This window comes from Schistocerca serialis, chromosome 6, assembly GCF_023864345.2.
Source record: "Schistocerca serialis cubense isolate TAMUIC-IGC-003099 chromosome 6, iqSchSeri2.2, whole genome shotgun sequence".
In the NCBI taxonomy this organism is placed as follows: Eukaryota; Metazoa; Arthropoda; class Insecta; order Orthoptera; family Acrididae; genus Schistocerca; species Schistocerca serialis.
In genome coordinates, this window is record NC_064643.1 from 376,153,120 (window position 1) to 376,167,213 (window position 14,094).

At 42.3% G+C, this 14,094-nt stretch overlaps 1 protein-coding gene across 1 annotated transcript in view; it reads right to left on the reverse strand.

Moving 5' to 3' along the window:
- The window catches only part of LOC126483995 (microtubule-associated protein RP/EB family member 1), a 57,089-nt gene that overhangs the window by 16,280 nt on the left and 26,715 nt on the right, over nt 1–14,094 (reverse strand). The gene's annotated exons all lie outside the window — the stretch shown is intronic.

Consider the following 14,094-nt stretch of genomic DNA (forward strand, 5'->3'; position numbering starts at 1 on the left):
TTTGAACACATATCTTCGATTTCTAGACCTGCGCCAAGCTGTACAGTATCTTTTCTGAATACGGGACAAATTGGGTCCCAGCAATTATAAGGCAGTAATCAAAAACTTTCATTTGAAGGCTGTACAATCAGAATCTGAATGCCAACCAGGTAAAATCACCATGAGCACTGAGGCAATCATCCCAGCGATGCACCATGTTGAAGATATCCTTATGGTAAAAAAATGGTACCCTGCTGCACATCCTTGTCCAACAGGAATCCCTGACCTTCGACACCTTTGTTAAGGGCCTGAAGGCGTGATAATTGCATGGGGACAATTCAGGGCTATAAGGTGGATGCTTTAGTATCTCTCACAGGAGTTTACCTCCCTGATCAATGGCACACCATTCCACAACAAGTGATTTTTTGATAGACATGCTGCCCCATACACTTCATTGTTTGATGGATATCTACCAGTGGTTGTTCTTTGATAGCCAAGAAAAGTGACAGCATGCTGGTCCCATTTGGACTCATTTGATAACAACATCGCCATAGTACACACTGCCACATTTATCACATGAATGTCAAAGACACTAATGCCAGATTAAAGGGGGGATGTAATGTGTATTGGTCCAAAAAGTCTATTTTCAAAAATATTTTTTTCTTGATGTACACAGTTTAACCTATGTAGTGTGTGAATTTTATCATGATAGCAGCTTTAGAAATGCCTTTAACTTGTTAAACTGATTAACTCTGGACTGGCGGCCACTCCCATCTTTTCAGACATTTGGGAAACTGCTTGTTTCAGTGGAATTTTTGTCAGAGAGAAGGTTATTTTCTTTTGATATCTTTGGCTGACATCTATATCTCTGCCTGACATCTATACCTTTGCCTGAAAACTTTCTTGCATGTGGTTTATTTACAATTTGACAATACTAACACATATTAGTAGGTGAAAGACTGAATTCACAAACTTCACGTGGAAGTCAAGATTTATGATTTATGCATAATGGGTGGTGGAAAAACTGTTTAGGAAACACAGTTTTCATGGAAATCTGTTAAAAAAAAAAAGAAAAAAAAAAAAAAGAGTAAGCAGCTCGAAATGAAGAACATAAGCTCTCAGCTTCAGCATTGAAACTTGGGACAGGAGAATTATACAGGTGCATGAACGATGATGATATGGATTCCACTGGATTCAGACTTATTGATTTAGAGCTTCTCTGCCAGGCTATAAAGTTTTCGTGTTCATGTGTTAGCTGCAAAACCACGGAATGCACGATTGTTGTTTAAGAAACAAAATAGCTTGTGTGGGAATAGCTTGTCGTTTTAAATTAATTGATAATTCATATGGCTATGAAGTTTCATTTTCCTCCCCCCCAAAAAACAGACACTGGTACCTATGAAAGCAAGGTCATCATATGCTCTGAGATGCCTCGGACAGGGCAAGGAAGGAGGTAGGTTATTTATTGTGTGGTTTTCTAAACATGCCTCTACCGCGTGCAAGGTTTGACAAAAAAAAAAAAAAAAAAAAAAAAAAAAAAAAAAAAAAAAAAAAAAAAAAAAAAAAAAAGGTCTCATGCTGTATGTGATACTGCCTAAGTTTCTATGAAGAAAGCAGAGCAGGAACTAGTAGAAATTAACCAAAAATAAATAGATCCTGGGGTAGATATCCATGTCAATGAATCTCCTACAAATGTTACTGACCTTTGTGTGTCTGTAGATGGGACCTTGATGAAAAGTGGTCGCATGTCTGTATTGGTATTGACTCAGTTAAAGTTTTAGATGTAGAAATTATGTCTAAAAACCGCCACCAGTGTGCAACAAGGAAAATGTCCAACTATGAAGACAGTGAGGAACTGTGGCAAGAAAAGCATCCAGTAGCATGCTCTGTGTGTGGCCCAAGTGGGGGCTGCTGCAGTTGTGAGGATGTTCTCCAGATCTGAGGACCAGTATGGTGTTAGATATACTAAATAAAAAAAATCCGTAAAACATAACAATAGAGAAGCTGGAATGTGTTGGCCACATCCAAAAGAGGCTTCGTCACTAAAAGAGAAGAAAGGTAAAGTACTTGAGGAATGGAAAACCACTAGGAGGAAAAGGCAGGCTTACTTTGAAAGAAATTTGTTTTCTTCAGTTGTTTTATGGGCGAGCTATCGGGAGGGAGGGGGGGGGGGGGAGAGGGGGGGGGGGGGGTGAATGAATTTTCGGGAGGGGGTGAATGAATTAATAGGCAATGAGGTATGCTGTGTGGGCAACTTTTTCCCACAACAATCTGTGTCTGAAACATGATTGGTGTAACTTCAACACTAGAGAATGACACCTATTCACATAAAACACTCACCCTGTTATGAATGCAATGAAGCCCACATTCAGGTTTCTTGCAAACCCTGATTTATTGAGGAAGTGTCTTCACGGAAACACAAAATGCAAATGACAGCATCAATAATTTAATTTGAATGAAATGCTCAAAAAAGGACATTCTGTGGACTTTAAGTACACAAAATAGGTGTCTACGATGCAGTTTTATGTTAACAATAGTGGAAATAATGACAGAATTGAAGTGCTGAAGCAAGTTGGCATACAGCCTGATGTATTTACAACAAAAGCATTTTGCAACATTGACGAGAGCAGGGTCAAGAAAGGTAACAGATCCGTGTCTTACTCGCAAATACAGGCCAGGCACATTCGAAGAGGAGAGGAGAGAAGAGAAACCTGGAGGATGAGGAGTATCAGTATGGAGGATTTTAAAATTGAGGTAACCTTATTACTTGAAGTATGAGAAGAAAATCTTTGAACCTCATTTTCTCTGTTCTACATTTTTTACGTTATTAGAAGCCTCTTTTTTTTTTCAAAAAGTATGTGCACTAATGCTACAAAATTTTCAGGAACTGTTCGCAACGTGTTGCTGTCTCCCTGGAACTAAAAAATACCAGATCCTGCATTTACATTCTGATTTTCAGATGATTGTATGTAGAAAAAAAAGTTAATTTTGGATGTGCAAAATTAAAAACTCTGTTCATGATACAACTTGTACCATAAATTAATAACTGTAGTTCAGTGGTCTTAAAACCTTCTCAGGACACTACAATAAAATTTTCTCATTAATTGCATGATTAGAATTTGAGTTACGGCTTTTATAAAAAGACAATAAAAATTAAAAATTCAAATTTCTGGCAAAACATTAATCCTGCATATTTTACTATATTTCTCCATTAAAACACAGCTTTTTGCTTTATACATGTAAAATTTTAGATTTGTACATTAATACGGGTGAAGTGATTTTTTTTAAACAAATGTTCACATTTTCCGTTTCATTCAGATAAGTGCATTGAGATAAGTGCGGGTTCCGGATGAATGGTATGATGCCTGCCGACAGAAGTGCACGACACACGACTTTGTGGCTGAAAACTGGAAGCCGTGGGCTAGAGCACTAGAGCCCATGACTGCGCCTTGTGGATGGCTTCCTGGAGGTGCTGCTTAGCAACAACAGTACTGGAGCTGGAGTACGAAATGCAGAAGTCGATTGCATAGAGAGAAGGTGAGACGGAGGGCCCCGACAGCTGCTGCTAGACTGTTAATGGCCACTAACAATAGAGAGAGACTCAATACAGAGCCCTGGGGACTCCATTCTCCTGGATACAGGGGAACTATGGGAGGCACCAACTTTGACACAGGCAGTACGAAGCAACAGGAAATTCCGGATAAAAATCTGGAGTGGGCCCCCTGAGACTCCACTGGTATAATGTGGCAAGGATATGATGTCACCAGGCCATATCATACGCTTTTCATAAATAAAAAAAATGGCAACCACGTTCCAGCAGCCTACAAAAGACCTTGGTGAGGCTGAAGGGCTGATAGCTACTCACATCAAGTGGGTTTTTACACGGTATGAGCACTGGAGTGATGGTGCTCTCCCTTCATTGTGATGGAAAGACACTATCGCACCAGATACGGATGAAGATGATGAGCAGATGTCACTCGTAGTCAGATGAGAGATGTTTAATCATCTGACTGTGGATCCTATCTGGCCCAGAAGCAGTGTCGCGGCAGTGTGCAAGGGAACTGAGGAGCTCCCATTCTGGAAATGGGGCATTATAGGATTCACTGAGGCGTGTAATGAACAATAGCACTTTCCCTTCCAGCCGACGTTTAACAGCGCGAAAGGCTGGGGGATGATTCTCAGATGCAGAGGCGTGAACATAGTGCACAGCAATCGCGATTTCGTCTGTAGATAACATGCCATTTATGTTAACACCGGGAACATCTGTTGGGGTCTGGTACCCAAAAACACGTATGATCCTTGCCCAGACTTGGTAAGGTGATGTATGGCACCCAATGGTCGAGACTTATCTCTCCCAACACTCCTGCTTCCGTCGTTTGATAAGTTGGCGAACGCTGACACAGAGTTGTTTAAAGGCTATGAGGTGCTGCAGGGAAGGGTGCTGCTTATGCCGCTGTACAGCTCGCCGATGCTCCTTAATTGCTTCAGCGACTTCCAGCATCCACCAAGGGACTGCCTTTTGCTGGGAGGCACCCTAAAGAACGAGTGATTGTGTTTTCTGCCGCAGATGGTTCAAATGGCTCTGAGCACTATGGGACTCAACTGCTGAGGTCATTAGTCCCCTAGAACTTAGAACTAGTTAAACCTAACCAACCTAAGGACATCACAAACATCCCTGCCCGAGGGAGGGTTCGAACCTGCGACCGTAGCGGTCCTGCGGTTCCAGACTGCAGCGCCTTTAACCGCACGGCCATTCTGCCGCAGAAAGGATTGTTTTAGTCATCTGCTCAACCATCACATCGATGTTCCCGTGTGGCGGAAATTCAGTGGTGACAGCAGTTGTGAAAGTTTCCCAGTCCACCTCGTTTAAAGCCCATCTGGGCAGGCATCAATGAGCCTGACGCCAGGGCAGTGACAGGAAGGTGGGGAAGTGGTTACTTCCACGCGGTCATCATATGCTCTCCAGTGGATAGATGGGAGACGACATGTGCTGCAAATTGATAAATCAATGGCCGAGTAACTACCATGAGCCACACTGAAACGTGTGGCAGCCCCTGTATTTAAGAGGCAGAGGTTGAACGGAGGCATTAAAGTTTCAACATCTCTGCCTCGGCCAGTAAGCACTGTCACCCCACATGGGGTTATGGGCATTAATATCTCCATGAAGTAAGAAAGGTTTAGAGAGTTGATCAATCAGTGCAGCTAATACAGTCAGGGGTACTGCACTATCTGGAGGAAGATATACATTGCGGATAGTTATTTCCTTTGTCGTCCTTATTCTGACAGCCACAGCTTCAAGAGAGGTTTGAAGGGGCACAGTTTCACTATAGATTGAGTTTAGGACATGAACCCAAACTCCACTTGACACTATTATAATCGCTACGGTTCCTTTAATATCCCTTATAGCCGCAGAGGGCATTGTCGGGAAGCAGGTTTACAGTAGTGCAATGCAGAAAGTAGGTGTAAAGCTTAACAGTTGCCATAGCTCAGCCAGGCAGTGGAAAAACAGCTGCAATTCCACTGAAGGATGACGTCATCGGGAGACTGAGAAGGCATGGAACATTCAATGAGGCTGTTTACGCCTCAGGGTCACCTGCTACCACCGGCTTATTTCCTGAGCAATCTATATCCATTGTGTCTGAGGGTCCAGCCAGATCTAGGTCCTCAGCGGACACCAGAATCTCCACATCTGCAGATGCAGAGCTTGTAGGTTGCGGTGGAATGGGTGCCACTGCAATTCCCTTGATCTTGGGGATCTTCTTTTTGGATTTCTCTCATTGCTCCTTGGGTTTCCCTGTCTGGGAGGACTTCACTGATTCAGTCTCCAAGACTGAAAATGAGCGTGAAGCCCTACAACCAGCTGCTTTTGGGCTCTTCACCCACTGGCAAGTGTCATCCTTCCCACTAGCAGAGCAGAAACCTGCGAAGGGAGTGACCCAAAGGAACCCTTCCTAGCGAGAGGAGCCGAGGAAGACACTTCTCTAGTGCAGAAGTGGGGACTGATATTCCCGATGGTTGAAGGGGGGGGGGGGGGGGGGAGGTGTCTTGCTCCCCAAGTAGGTGGTGCAGGAGCAACAGGGAGGGAAATACCCCACCATAAAAGAGGGCAGGTGTAGTCTAGTCTGACCTGGGTTGGCAGAGCTGATGGGGCTAGTACTGTTGTTGCAGCAACGTAAGACGATGTCATACGTACAGGATGTAGGCGTTAAATTTTTCTCTTAGCCTCAGTGTAGAGGTCAGTCAGTCCAGGGTCTTTTACTCCACTATTTCGCTTTCTTTCTGGAGAATCCTGCAGTCAGGTGAGCAAGGCGAATGGTGCTCTCCACAGATGGGAGGTCAGGCACATGGAGTATTGGTACATGATGGACATACGCTATCTCGACATGTGATGCAGGAAGTACAGCGTGAAGACATATGGCTGAACTTTCAGCATTTAAAGCACCACATTGGGGAAGGGATATAGGGCTTTACATCACAGCGGTAGACCCTCACCTTGACCTCCTTGGGTAATTTACCGTCCTCAAAGGCCAAGATGAAGGCACCGGTGGCAACCTGGTTATCCCTCGGACCCTGGTGGACACACCGAACGAAATGTATACCTCGCCGATCTAAATTGGCATGCAGCTCATCGTCAGACTCCATATGAAATATGATACCCTGAACCATATATCTGCTCTTATGGGGTGCGATGGTTACAGAAAAATCCCCAGCTTGTCACAAGTGAGTAATGCCCGTCACTGGGCAGAGGATGCTGTTTTGATCAAGACTAACCCAGATCTCATTCTCGACAAGCCCTCCAGCTCCCTAAACTTGTCCTCTAAATGCTCAACAAAAAACTGAGGCTTCATCATCATGAAAGATTCCCCATCAGCTTTCTAACATACAAGGTACCGTGGTGAGTAAGAGCACTGCCATCCTTAGCCTGACATTCCTCCCATGGTGTGGCCAGGGAGGGGAATGATTTGGGGTTGTACTTCTGTGCGTTCAACTAAGCCCGTGAACACTTAGAGACTGCTGGTGTTTCACCACCAGCAAGAGATAATGTACTATGCTTCATTGCGTGTCATCTGCCCTGATGCCACCCACTCCGACCAGGGGACCTCCCCATGGGCACCACCCAGCCACAGCAAAGGCCAATTGGCTGGATGGCCATTGCCGGGAGTCCCAATGCCCTAGGGTGATGGGCATCTCCTCCTCGGCATACATGGGGAGTTCATGGGGCAGCCATCAACAGAACGATCCCTGTGTGGTCAGGGGGCTACAACCAACAGGGCTCCAACCACAATGGACTGGCTACCGTTCTGGATATCATGTGCAAACAAGTCCATTATGATTGTCAGCATAGAAAACGATACTGCACAGTTGATGGAAAAATACACACCCAGGTGGGTGACCTCATCAAACAGTTGGAGAATGAGAAGAAGTGCAGATCCACATCGATAAAGGATGCGATAGGTCTCAGCGTGTTATGGACACAATGCACCACATAAGGCGCCCTTCCCCAATTGGCTTGCTCTTCGGAAAATTTTTGAAAAATGGACGTCAAACACTACAGGAGTGCATCGCATAAAGGCCGAAACGTGAGAGACTCCTTTTAGTTGCCTCTTACAACAGGGAGGAATACCTCGGGCCTATTCTAACCCCTGGACCCGCAGGGGGTAACGAAAATGGCACTTAACTTCTGGACAAAGCTCTTCTCTCATTCTAGGAGCGGATTTAGTGCTATTACTGGAGCCAGGACAGTGGTCTTTCTGACCAGAACTTGTTAAAATGATTTTTCTTCAGGATACAGATACTAATCCCAACAGAATGATTCCCTGGGTGGGTATTCGTTCTGTGGCTGATGATTATTTACCTTTGTAAGTAGTGAAACTTTTTGCTTTGCATGTCACTGTGGTACCATCTTCGAGTTGAATAGGCTTCTTCAGTAGAGACTAATGTGGAGAGCTGTGTCAAACCAGTCTTCAGACTAGAAACCAACATTTACATGTATACTTTGAAGAGGCCAGGTGACAAAGATACCAGCTGGGTTACATCACAGTGAGACAAATTCTGAAATCATATATTGGTTTGTAAAGCATACCCATGAGCTGACACAGACTGATCATAATTTAGTAAGACTTAACAGGAGGAATCTAAATACAAGGAAGTATTATCCTGAATTATTGAGAATGTTTGTGTCTGAAGTTCTCTAAAACCGCATGTATTGAATATGACAATAGGCAGGGAAGTCAAAGTGAAACACAGCTCTGAACCAGTAATTGGGCAGACAAGCACTTAAATTATGTGATCGAAGTTTCTCACAATGACATCCTTCTATAAGTCATTCTCTATTTACTTGCATCAAACCAGGGAAAATCTCTAGCTTTCAGCAAAATCCTCCATCCCTGGGAACAAATGAATGTCTTGGCTGCTGATGTGATCATTTATAGCCCATCCAGGATAGAGGATTGATGAGGTGAAACTGACCAAACTGCAAGGTCAAAAGTCCCTCCATCCCATACGCGTCAAACCAGGAAGAGATCTCGGTGAGGAAGGGTACAGATGACTGAGGAACCCAACAGTAGTAATCAGTAAAACCAGGAGACTGAAGTCAACAGAAGTAAAATAGTTACAGCCTGTAGATCACTTTTGATTGGTCAGCATATGTCAAGGTGCCAGAAATTGTGTCCATACCTATAATCTAGAAATATGAGCAGTAAAGTGGATTTCTCTGCATCTTTACAGTATTGAGCTTGTTTCCAAGCACCACTAACATTATAGCCACTGTCCCAGTTGAGGTGGTTATTACACTTTATAATATCTACTGCTTCTGTAATGAAATCTGTTATTTAGAATCTTGGGACAAGATAATAGTGTCATAAAACATTATCCTGTGTTTGTGAGACTAGCAACTGCTGATTTCCAAAGTCATCAATTTTTAATGTGCCTTTGGCATTCCGCACATCGGCTGATAAAGGTACAGGTGTAATGACCTATGTAGTTGCTCCTACACTCAGAAGGAATCTTATAAACTCCTGGACCTTAAGACCAAGAAAGTAGTTAGCTTGGCATAGAATCCACTTTATCGTTTTGCATTCCTGAAAATGGGTCTCATGCCTCTCCTTCCCATTACCCTATATTTTGCAAGATGTAGCACCACAAAAAGAAAGACATACAATGAGATTGTTCAAAATTTCCACATTTTTGTTTCTTGAAGAGCACTAACTTTGTATTTCTAACCCCTTCGTTATTCTTTCAGAACATGTACTTGAGATTAATCTATGAAATTAGACGGTTCTTCTTACAAAGAGGTGTAGTTCTATATACAGCATGTACAGTCTGAACAATTTCAGTTATTTATTGCACAAGAACTAAACACTGTACACATGTCATATGTATTGCACTTTCAAGAGACACTCTGAAAGTTTTTTAACAACCATGAGTGACCCGGCAGACGTCAACACAGTAATCGAATTCTTGCCATACCCGTCCCAGCATGACATAATAGACTGGTGTGTGTGGCAGTCGCTTCCTGTATTCTCTCCCAGAGCTCTCCTACATCAAGTGGTAGAGGTGGTACACACACCATATCTTTAACGTGTCCCCACAGAAAAAAGGTCAAACTGAGTGAGATCTGTTGATCGGGGAGGCCATTTCATGAAACAGCTCACTCTGCACCTGAACTCACCATGTTTGTGACTAGTGCTGACTATTGGCAAATTACCAAACTATGCTATGGCAGTATACATGAAAGAAAAACTTTCAGGGTTTCTCTTCAAAATGACATAGGTATGATATCTGTACAATGTTTGTTTCTTGTGCAATAAATACTTGGAAGCTTTTCCACACTTTATGTACACCCTGTATTTAGGTATTTAAACCGGTTCTCCTTGGGACTGATAGTTGAAAACCGTTTGCTGAGATATAAATCAGTGTGTGTGGACTTGTGGCGTACAGAGTAGCCAAGTCACCCTTCCAATTTTTGTTCATGGGTGTTCAGCTGTAAAGTGATGAACTACTTCGGAGCTTCAGTGTTATTTTGCCACGTTATACGAGGGGTGTTTGAAAAGTCCGTGCAAAAATAAAAACTACTTACATGTTTGGGGTAAACTTTTATTATTTTTAGACTTATACACTTCATTCAACGCTGTTCTCATTTGGTGATCCCTTCCGAATAACAGGAATTGTCCAAGTCACAAAATAGCTATTAGTTGCTGCAATCACCTCCTTGTTTGAATAAAATCTTTGTCCCGCCAGCCATTTCTTCAAATTGGGGAACAAATAGTAGTTCGAGGGAGCCAAGTCTGGAGAATAGGGGGGATGTCAAATGAGTTGGAATCCTAATTCCATTAATTTTGCGACCACAACTGCTGAGGTGTTGTGATGGAAAAGGACTTTTTTGCAGTCCAATCGCCGGCATTTTTCTTGCAGCTCGGTTTTCAAATGGTCCAATAACAATAAATAATATGCACCTGTAATAGTTTTACCCTTTTCCAGACAGTCGATGAGGATTATCCCTTGCGAATCCCAGAAGACAGTCACCATAATCTTTCAGGCTGAAGGACTGGTCTTCGCCTTTTTTGGTGCAGATTCTCCCTTGGTAAGCCATTGTTTAGATTGTTGTTTGGTCTCTGGAGTAAAGTAATGTATCCATGTTTCATCCACAGTGACGAAACGATGCTAAAAGTCCTTCGGATTCTTCTTGAACAGCTGCAAACCATTCTTGCAATACTTCACATGATTTTGTTTTTGGTCAAGCTGAGCAATTGCCGAACCCATCTTGTGGATAGCTTTCTCATGTCCAAATTTTTATGCAAAATATTATGCACCTGTTCATTTGAGATGCCTACAGCACAAGCAATCTCAAACACCTTAACACTCCTGTCACCATCACCATATCATGGATTTTATCAATGACTTCTGGAGTCTTAACTTCCACAGGGTGGCCAGAATGTTCAGCATCACGTGTGCCCATATGGCCACTCCAAAAAATTTAGAAACCACTTATAAACTGTTCTAATCGAAGGTACAGAGTCACCGTAATGTTTATCAAACTTCTCTTTAGTCTCCCGAGGCATTTTGCCTTTCATTCAAAATTCTTCTTTGTCCGTTTTTTGACAATCCCTCAACTTCCTTCACTCACACGAATGCCAAACACAAAGAAATAGACAAGTATGGCTGAAACTTTTTGTGCGTTCTTTCCGAAGATGCTACTAACTAAAGATGACCTCGATATGCGCTGGTGGTGCCATCTCTCAGACTTGTCCAATGCCCCTCATATGTGTGTCCATGTATTGACGAAAGAAAGAGGAGTGAATTGGAGCCAAACTGCATCTGCATTCCACAAAATGCTGAATAAAGAAGTTGACTACTACTGGAGACACTGTAGAATCCATGGACATTCGGTCAGTCATTTCCTGAAATTTACTGCTGTATGTCAATGAACAGTTTTTAATACCCTGTTCACAGCAGCCAGCTATAGGAGTCATTAGCCTTGTTAAGATAGTTCATTCCCTCTAGATGGGAGAACTAACATCACCACCAACTGATCTCTAAGGAAACCATTCTTTGTGGATTTTTGGTAAGCCATACAGCATGGAGGGGCTAAGTCTCTGAGGGTCTTTGCAACTTTCATGTAGACTAGAATTCTTCTACAGCTCCATAGTTTTTCAGCTATGTGACAGTATAACCTGCCTTTTCCAAAGTAGCTGAGTGTGAGCAAAATGATTTTCAATTCATCTGTACTCCGTGTATATAGTTCTCTTACAGGCAGCACTCACTCAATGTTGTTGTGGGCAGTGGTCAACATTAGGCAAATGAGTATACATTGTTACATATATACCAACATGAAAAAAATGTCAGTGACACTAGCACAGCTTCTAGGCAAGGCCGAGAAATAGGCTGTTTGCCCTGATAGTTCTATAGTTAACCGAGATTTTTTAGTTTGACTTCCAGACTCTAAATGACTTACAAAATTGATTAGATCAGTTAAACTAGGTTTGAAATGTGGCTCTAATCTTATGAGGTTACACAGCACTATTGATAAACCTATTTCGGGAAATTAGTATGAGAGAGCTGGGATTGGAGTGGTGTGTGTGTGTGTGTGTGTGTGTGTGTGTGTGTGTGTGTGTGTGTGTGTGTGTGTGTGTGTGTGTGTGTGTGTGTGCGCGCGCGCGGGAGGGGGGGGGGGGGGGGTTGGAGAGGGTGAGGGGGGGGAGGCGATGACACATAGACAACTTCTAAATGTACAGTATGTAGCCATATTTAAAAATTTGGCATGTGAATGTAAAATTACTTGTGCCACATAATTATGAATTATCAGCACAAAATGATCCATGGGACATGAAACTAAATAACTACCATTTCCCTGTACTCAAATATGAGCCTCTTCCAAGATGTATTATTCTATTCAATTAACAATAGGCAGAGCTCATTCTTGTTAAATTTTTGTACAATAATTTAATATTTCTTTCAGTGAACTGCAATGATTAAATGGCATGATTGGCCAGGAGACTCCATGTGGGGTTGTTCAGCCACCTAGTGCAAATCCTTTTATTGACGCCACTTTGGTGACTTGTGTCGATTATTATGAGGAGTGACGAATATTTCAGCAGTTACAGAGGAATGCTCAATACGAGTCATCCACTTTAACCAGTGACATAGAGAAACACGCGACAAATGGCTTAAGAAGTATAGTGACTCTAATGTAATGTTATTGGCGATTTTTTTCAAATGGGTTAAGCCACAGATCAGTCTGTCACCATAACCAGGTCTTTGTAGTATCACATTCAGTGTCTTCAAATCACAACCAAACTGTAGTAACCTTCCAATCTATCCTATACCTCAGGATAAGCTTCACAGAAATCCTTCACCACGACCAGGTTTTTGCTTAATATTTGTTCGCTAAGCCAAATAACAAAACTGTGAATATATGCATGAAAAAGTGACGCGACAGCAGCCATTAATATTATGTCACTAGCCAAAGCCGACAGTTCTTATCTGACATTCCTCTTGACCCTATTTCAGCTATTAGAGCACAAGATCTTAACCATATGATGAAATCAAGTACACTAATGCTTGATAATATTACAAAAGGTATAGAGTGCTACTCGCCATAAAAAGTGTTGAGTCACAGACAGGCACAATGTAAAGACTGCTGAACAGCCAAGTTTTCTTCACACACACACACACACACACACACACACACACACACACACACAGTCTACAACTCTGTGCCACCTCCATGTGGTGAGCAGCAATTTATCCTCCTCCTCCTTGTTATTGTTATTCCATTGTCTGGTAAGTTTATGCATTTTAGTCAACAAGTGTCAATAATGAAGACTAGGGCAGCCTACATGGATGTTTTTAGCCTATCACAAGGCTGCTTTGTAGCCACCCACATTTATTACATATGAAATACAGAGGCAGTCAGAAGTGCAGGAACAACATGCATCTTAACCATGCAACAAAATTTTAACTCTATGACAATGTTTTAGATAAGCTATAAAAATTTATAATTACCTATATTTGGTATAAACATCATTATATTTGGTATAAACAATACTGTGATGTTTGAACAATGTCTTAAATTGTGAAAAAATAACCGTCCTCTAACAGGCGAGGCACTATCTGAAGATACCCATGCAACCACAATAAAGAAACCAATAACATGTCTTTATATTCAGCACTTATTTCTTCAAGAAGCAGTGCTTTTAGTGAGCCATAGTGAATAATATCATAATATAAAAATTCAAAACAATGTTGTCCAATACTTCCTGTGTAAGAATCTACACTAAGACTGTAGATGCACAAGTGTGAATTTAATACTTCGATTCTATAAAGCACATACTAACTACACCAGCAGCAAGCTGTATCAAATCAGGCATAAGGTACTTAAGAGCCGGTGCAAAATTTACCCAGCTGTTTGATAGGGGGAGCAGGGGATGGCCTAGTTTGCATATTTATTTTTGGATTTGGTTGGCGCAATGTTCCAGTTACTGCCGTGACAGGTAACTGATGCAAGCTGCCTGTCCGGCTTCCACTGCCTAGTGGCAGGCCACCACGTGCCTCCAGAGCATCATACTCCCGCCCATCATAATTTGCATCAAAGAATTTCTTGAACCATTGGAGGAA